General features: G+C 39.7%; 1 non-coding gene across 1 annotated transcript; it reads left to right on the top strand.

The window, feature by feature from the left end:
* The first annotated feature begins 5,778 nt into the window (after positions 1-5,778).
* LOC143277714 (5S ribosomal RNA) lies at positions 5,779-5,897 on the top strand. The gene has a single exon (XR_013053777.1). It is a non-coding gene; the product is annotated as a 5S ribosomal RNA (ribosomal RNA).
* The last annotated feature ends 103 nt before the right edge of the window (positions 5,898-6,000 follow it).

Raw genomic sequence — 6,000 nt, 5'->3', positions numbered from 1 at the left:
GCTGCGGAAAGGAATGCTGCAGGAGCCAGTAGCATTGCGTGGTTCTAACGTTTTGACAGTTACACGTGACTAAATGCCTACGTTGACCGAACTACGCCATTGCTCAGTACCATACTACACACAGTTAGTAGCGGGTTACGACCATACTAGGCTCTTCCGTCCGAGCAATGCAGCTGGCGTGGAACAGTTCTTCAGTTCTTCACTGTGACGTCTCCATGATTCTTCAAAGGGTTAAGGGCGAAGAAGGAGAAGAAGATAAGGAAGAATAAGAAGAATAAGACATTTTCAAAATCTGTGTTATCGGAATTTCATCATCACGGAATTTCTGCATCTTCTTAAAAACAAAACAAAACAAACAAACAAACAAACAAACAAGCCAAATGTATTTTCCTGATGATGAACTGGGTTAAAAGAAAACTTTTTTTTTCGTTGTTGTAAATATAAATGTCATGATCTGAATTTCCGTCCATTTTAAACCTACTGGTTTTAATTACCGTGTGACGCATTATAACTTAGTAACATATGGCTATATATTACAATTTATATAGACTGAGTCCTTGCTTTGAGTCCGACTATTTCAAAGTTCTTTCATCTGGTTTGAACACACGGTGGTCATTTATTGAATGTCAACAGTAGATCGTCAGCACACACAATCTTTGCAGATTTTGGACTGGATGTAGCTTTTTACTTAACTTCCGGGAGTATGACCTTGGGGGGAAATGATAAAACTTGATTTTCTTGTGACCTTGAACTGTCATTACATAACTTCCGGGAGTATGACCTTGGGGGGAAATGATAAAACTTGATTTTCTTGTGACCTTGAACTGTCATTACATAACTTCCGGGAGTATGACCTTGGGTGGGAATGATAACACTTGATTTTCTTGTGACCTTGAACTGTCATTGCGCATCAACCAGAGTTGCCTTGGGAACTGACCTCTCACTCCGGTATCTCTTTTGGGGCAAGAGGAAGGAGTAAATGGGTCGGATTTCATCACTTTGAGCCAATTATTTATATATTTATTTGTCTATTCACTTATTCATATATCTGTTTTGGTGGTGGTGGAGGGAGTGGGAAGGGCGGGGGGTGGGTGGGGTGGTGGTGGTGGGGGGCGGGGGGGGAGGGTGTACCCCCCAAATTTGGAACATTTTTGCTTTCTATGTTATTAATTTGATGAATGATGACGAGGATGATGCCTGACGATCGATGATGCTATCCTGGGAGGTCCGTTTTGCTGTTTTAGGACTACTTGACAAGGCTGTACCCTCGTGAAATATTTAATTAATTAATTAATTATACTAGCCGTTTAACAAACCAGGCACGAGAGATGCAGACACCTGCAGTGTGAATGGCCAGCTACGTCCTCCGACTTGGACTGTCCGTGACGCCGTAACCACTATACCACGTTCGATCGATCAGCGGCTGGAGTCAGTGGAGTGATGGCCTGGAGGTAACGCGTCCGCCTGGGAAGCGAGAGAATCTGTGCGCACTGATTCGAATCCCGGCAGAGTCGTCAGTTGTTGTTTTTTTCCTCCCCCTCCGTTAGACCTTGAGTGGTGGTCTGGACGCTAATCATTCGGATGAGACGATAAACCGAGGTCCCGTGTGCAGCCGGCATGCACTTAGCGCACGTAAAAGAACCCACTTCGGCAACAGAAGGGCTGTCCCTAGCAAAATTCTGTAGAAGAATCCACTTCGATAGGAAGTACAAATAAAAACTGTAGGCAGGAAAAAAATACAAGGAAAAAAAAAAGAAAAAAAAAGGGTGGCGTTTTCAGTGTAGCAACGCACTCTCCCTGGGGAGAGCAGCCCGAATTTCACACAGAGAAATCTGTTGTGACAAAAAAGAGTAATACAATACAATACAATACAAAACAATACAATACAATGGGGGCTGGGGAGGGGGTGGGTGGGTGGTGGTAGGGGGGGCTGTGGTGTGAACAGCTGGATTGCATGGGATGCATGTGTGTGTGTGCATACACATGTGCATGTTTGTACGTTTCTATAATTATTTTAATATCTCATTCAGTTCTCTGCTCCCGTAATGATGAATGGTGTTGCTGATTACTAGACATGTTATGATTGTTTATGCTATACTTTGTTGTTGGTGGTGATGAACATTATGCTCTCCGTCCATTTGTTACACTTGATACTGACCAGTATTGTATAATATTATACAGGTTTTTTTTTTAATGTTTTAATACAATTATAATATGTGTTACATTGAATATAAGCCTAAAAGTGTTGCTACTATGAAAAACAAAGAAAAAAGAAGAAAAAAAAGAAATCATCATCAACAACAACAAAAAGTAAATAAACGAAGAAGGCACATAACTTTGAAACACTTTGCGCTGAATTGAATTGATTATTGTGTACTTTCTGTCTATTATAAGTCGCGAAAGTTTACACAAGGTATCGTTAAGTTTCTGATTGCACAACATTTGTTGTTGTTGTGTTGTTTTCTCAGAAACAGCTGGATTTCAGATTTGGTTTATTGTTATTATTATTATTATTATTATTAGTAGTAGTAGTAGTAGTAGTAGTAGTAGTAATAGTAGTTGTTGTTGTTGTCCATTTGTTTCATGTAGTAGGGGTTTTAATTAGTTCTCCCTTTGAATTTTCAAGTGATGGCACAATATAATTCGATTTCATAAGCATTACATGGAAGTGGCATATTTTGTGGACAGACCGTCAGACATGCATTACATTGACTGAATATTTATTTATGTGATATGTCCTTTCATATTTATATTCTCTGTCTGTATGTTCGTCAGTATGCCATTACGACTTTTTATTTTGTGATCTGTTTGTTTTATTATCTTCACCAAATTTAAAATTAAAAAAAAAGTTTAATTATTTGTTTCTTTGTTTATGGATTTTATCTATTTATTCATTTATTTATTTATTTTTGTTCATCTGTTTGTGTATTTATCAGTTATTTACTTATTCATTTATTGATTGACTGATTGATTGATTCTTTTATCTTTATTATTTTATTAAACATTTGACATTGAATAAAGAAACATCGTTATTTTTTCTGAATTTAAAAAAAGAAAAAAAGGTCCTTTGAAAATATCTATTCAAAGTTTCTGTGATATCTGAGAATTTCTCTAGTGGATGACGTATTATATTGGTGACGTTAAAATATGGGTCCCCCGCCTATATTTTTGTAATTTATTTGTAATACACTGTATATAATGATTATAACATACGTAACAAAATTTGCACTTAATACCGACTGGGTGACGTTGAAATACAGGCCTATATTTTTGTATTCTATTTGTAATACAATGTATTTGATGATCACTGATAACTTTTTTTTACAATATATGACCGAGAATTCCTCTCTTGTAATACATGTCAGCATTTTACTATTGTTCTGACTTGGGCCTGATCTCTGTGTGTGTGTGTGTGTGTGTGTGTGTGTGCGCGTGCGTGCCAGTGTGTTTGTGTGTGTTTCTGTGTGTGTGTGTGTGTGTGTGTGTGTGAGAGAGAGAGAGAGAGAGAGGGGAGAGAATGTATGAGTCTCTCTCTCTCTCTCTCTCTCTCTCTCTCTCTGTGTGTGTGTGTGTGAATGTCACTGACGTGTGTGTGAACGCATGATAATCATAGGCTAGAATCTTCTTCATACTGGTAAGTTGTGTATTCACATGTTGCATGCATCACTGATCCCTGAAGGCAAAACGCGCATGAGACAACTAACATTAATAGTGAGATAAGAAAACAAACAAACAACAACAACAACAACAACAACAAGCAAACAAAAACAAAACAAAAATATTTTCACCCAAAACCGCCACATATCCACCTCAGTCCATCCCAGCAGTGACCCTTCAAGTCGTCAATATCCACAAACTTTCTTCTCAAGACAGAACGAATCTATATAACTTACTGATATTGATCACACCAAGAAGTTTCAGTTTTAGTTTCTCAAAGAGGCGTCACTGCGCTCGGCGGACTGATAAACCCATAATCGCTACACCACATTAATTTTGCTAGGTAGTAGATTCCTGATCGGCAGCACTACCTTACAACGCGCTTGTCAGGCCTTGAGTGCATGCTTACTGATGTGGGGTTGGGGGTGGGATATATGGGCGTATGTGTGTGTGCTTGTACAAGTAAGTGTTCATCTCTGTGAGTGTGTGTGTGTGTGTGTGTGTGTGTGTGTGTGTAGGCCGTGGAAGCTGCGATACGAAGACTAGAAATGAGTGTATGGAGGAGGGGGGTAGAGGAGGTGCAGGGTAATGTGGTGTGTGTGGGTGTGTGTGTGTGTGTGTGTGTGTGTGTGTGTGTTGGAGCTCATGTACGTTTACATGTATTTGACTGTGCTTTCATATCTGTGAAACTGCATGTTTGGTGCATATCTGTTACGCATGTGTGGGTGTATGTGTGAATGTGTGTCTTCATGTTTTGCATTTATTTGCTTATTTATATCATTGTTGTCTTATTTATTTATTAATTATTATTATTATTATTATTATTACTACTACTACTACTACTACTACTACTACTACTACTACTACCTTTTTCTATATTATAATTATTATTTATTTATTTATGTAAGCTTATCTATTATTTATTCACCTTTTTTTTTCTCAAGCCCTGAGTAAGCGCGTTGGGTTACGCTGCTGGTCAGGCATCTGCTTGGCAGATGTGGTGTAGCGTATATGGATTTGTCCGAACGCAGTGACGCCTCCTTGAGCTACTGAAACTGAAACTGATAAATTTGCCATGGGTTCTTTTTCAGTGAGCCAAGTGCGTCAGTGCTACACACCGGCCGGGGACCTCGATCGGTTTATCGTGTCTCATCCGAAAGACCGTACTATAATAGACGCTCAGTTTGATTTTCCAGTCAGTTTCAGTTTCAGTTTCAGTAGTTCAAGGAGGCGTCACTGCGTTCGGACAAATCCATGTACGCTACACCACATCTGCCAAGCAGATGCCTGACCAGCAGCGTAACACAACGCGCTTAGTCAGGCCTTGAGAAAAACAACAACAACAAAAAAACAACAACAACAAAACAAACAAACCCAAAACAACAACTACTACTAATAATAATGTGTATAAAGCGCAAAAACTTGATGAAGTCAACTATAAGCGTACAAAATAAAAATAAAATAAGATAAAATAACTAACAAACATGGGAGAAAGGGCGAGACGGCAGGATTCGAACCCACACGTACTGACCCTACAAAGGACTCTCTGTATTGGCAGGTTGGGGTCGGCCAGGAACTGGAGGGGGTCAGGAAGTGGAGCCGGGTATGGAGGGGGGGGGGGGGGAGGAATGTGGATTTTGCCAGTAAAAGCTTACTGAACAAGCACTGACAGTAGTCATGGGAGAAAGAAAGTCATTAGGAAAAAAAAAAAAAGAAAAAAAAAGTCATGGGGGGAAAAAATGTCACAAGATTAGGCAGAAAAAAAAGGAGTCACAATGTCAGGAAAAAGAAGAAATCTCAGAGACTTTACGTGCTCATAATCATTACATGCCTTCACCCAAATCTAAAGCGGTACGGTTTTTTTTTTTTTTTTTTTTTTTTTTTTTTTTTAGGCTACACTAATGCGGGTGGAAAGTCACAAGGGAAAAAGTCGCCGCAGAAAAAACAGTCACAAGATTGGGTAAGAAAAAAGTCACAAAATCAGGAAGTCACAAAGACTTTAATCTGTGCTCACATTACACGCCTTAACCCAAATCTACAGCTGTTTGTTTTTGACTAGGGTATACCTGTTATAGCCTACGTGTGGATGACTGGTTGCTAATTTGACCAAACTTTAATTAATCAGACACCCATACCACGTTGAAAACACCGGTTCTCGTCCGATCACCGAAGTTAAGCAACGTCGGGCCCGGTTAGTACTTGGATGGGTGATCGCCTGGGAACACCGGGTGCTGTTGGCATTCCCTCTCAAGGCCTGACTAAGCGCGTTGGGTTACGCTGCTGGTCAGGCATCTGCTTGGCAGATGTGGTGTAGGGTATATGGATTTGTCCGAACGCAGTGAC

This window comes from Babylonia areolata, chromosome 34 (assembly GCF_041734735.1).
Source record: "Babylonia areolata isolate BAREFJ2019XMU chromosome 34, ASM4173473v1, whole genome shotgun sequence".
In the NCBI taxonomy this organism is placed as follows: Eukaryota; Metazoa; Mollusca; class Gastropoda; order Neogastropoda; family Buccinidae; genus Babylonia; species Babylonia areolata.
Note: the sequence above shows the minus strand (reverse complement) of the source record. Positions and strands in the feature narration are given on the sequence as shown.